The following is a 2,500-nucleotide window of genomic DNA, read 5'->3' on the forward strand; positions in this document are numbered from 1 at the left end:
AAGTTATTGCTTTGGTTCCGAAAAGAGTAATTTTTGAAGCATACATGACGAAAGTGAAAATGTGAATATAGTTGCGACATCTTATTCACGCTTATTGAAAATGAAATTTTAAAATATATTGTGCCGTATATGCACATTCATCAGAAAATATATAATATATTTCCTTTTGATAGATTTTTCAATTTATCAAGTGACACGATGTCTATGGAACTGGAAAATTAAAACATCGACATTTCAAAACTCGAAAATAGTTTTAATCAATAATCTCCATTAATCACCAGCCTTTGTTAGAGGGATAGAAAGCCTCAACGTGGTCGCAGGATCTGTTAGAAATACTAACTTAATCTCCTCGAAATCGTAAACAAAAGGAAATGTGTATTACATATTGTACTCCGATAGAGTTAACTCATTCACTCGACACATTAGTCTCTTTTTCGTGTCTGGTAACCATCAACGGAGTGGATTTGGCCTTTAAACGCTATGTTGGTCATGTAACACTGTATAAAAGCCGTGATTCACTTGCTAAGACACAAAATAGAGCCCATTTCGAACGGTAATGCCGTTGCAGACACGCACACACTGCATCCACATACATTCTAGACAATATTCAGAAAAAAGGCCATTCAAATGCGAACGGCATAAAGTCATTCACAGGTCAATCACAAGTGAAATAGATTTTATCTTAAGCTTGTTCGATTAGGATTTACCTGAAACTTAACTCAATAATAGCAATGAGAAGTTTCTTCGTAATGATTAAATACAATAGACACACATTAATCCATAAGAGGGAGTATTCACAAATAAATTGCGTAACACGATTATGTATATCAAGCATATCTCTAACTAGATGAAGGACCTCAACCAATAAAAATATCAAGCACGTACGTAAATGTGTAGAGTTTGTCACTTTTAAGTGCCAGCAATCTGATTTACATCCATTCCATATTTGGTACTTTGTTTCGTACCCACTTCTCCATAGACATCAACTAGAAACCATTTGAATGAAACACTGCATGAATGAAATGGACACAGTAAAGAGAATATATGCTGCGTGCATGAAACTAGCATTGAAGAATGAAGGAACTACTACAAGAATGAAATAATTACATTAATAAAAAAGCAAATTTCGTCGCTATTGAATTATATGCACAGATCTGCATATAATTCAATAGCGACTAAATTTGCTCTTTTTAATTATCATAACTTTTATTGGATACTGCTTTAATTAAGTTTGATATCTTTTCTATCTTTTAGGCCAAACTATTTTGTGCTAAAATAGTTTGCTCATTGATAGACTTTGGTATGCAAAAATTACTGTAGATTTTATGTAAGAAGGAATTTCGGTTTGAATACCTCTCGGAAATATTGTAGACATGCAATATCGAAGGTAAATTAAAAAGTGTTTTCTGTAAAATCTTCAGAAATTTAGTAATTCTGTTATAAAGTGGATCCTCATCCACTTGTATGTTACTGACAGCACTGTACTCTTCTTGCCGTTACTATTATGTTGTGATGGTATTCCGTGTCTTATCTTTGACTCGTCTATTATGCTATCACTGATAGCTCCGCAAGACAATGACCTTGAAACGTCTACCTTGACGGTAACTCGAACTCGTATATATCACATAACTGACATTGACTCCAACTGAGAACTCTTACAACGACTCTACTACTACTGACCTCCTACATCGACTGACTGCCTGACTTTAGAGTGGCTGACCCATACCACTTTGTCACGTGAGAAGGGGAGTACTATTTTCACTACAAGTTCCAGAAAGTGGATAATATTGTAGAAAGAGCAAGATGTTAATTGATTTTAAATGAAAACTGTACAATTTTAAATGGAGACCATCCATTTATTCAAAAACGATACAAACTTGTAACATCAAACAAAAACAAAAAAGAAAATAGTCTAGATGTATATGTATGTACATTTACTTGCATAAGCGTATATACAACTCTGTCTAAAGATGGTGAGCAAGCGGAACCAAGAGCTAAATTCCATTCTTCAGTGTTCGTGCTATTCTGAGAAAGTGACTTTTCGTTCTCTTATTCTTGTTATCCTAGCTGTCAGAAACACATAGCAGATAAATCTATTTCTTACTTAGGAACCAATCACATTGTCATGGTGCTATGTCTTTTAACTTCATCCGGAATATAGTCTGCCTCAGAATTTAAATGTGCAAAATCTTAAATCATTATACTTCATCGTTTAGAGAACCTCCAGCAGATTACTGGGGATTCTCTTTATTTATAGAGAAGCAGATAAGCACTTATAGTTTCTAGATATATTGAAACCCTCCTTTGAAATTTTCACTACGTTATACATAGGGAAATAATTATATTTCATGCGGAGCTTTAATATTATTTTCATTTGTAACTTGGCACCAGCTTAGTTCCCGGTGATAAACCTGTAATTAGTTTCATGTATCCACGATTTCGATATGAATTATTGTCAACTTATTCATTCAAGACATTAGCTTCCTTTTGGTTTCTACTA

The sequence above is a fragment of the Octopus bimaculoides genome, chromosome 17, assembly GCF_001194135.2.
Source record: "Octopus bimaculoides isolate UCB-OBI-ISO-001 chromosome 17, ASM119413v2, whole genome shotgun sequence".
Taxonomy (NCBI): Eukaryota; Metazoa; Mollusca; class Cephalopoda; order Octopoda; family Octopodidae; genus Octopus; species Octopus bimaculoides.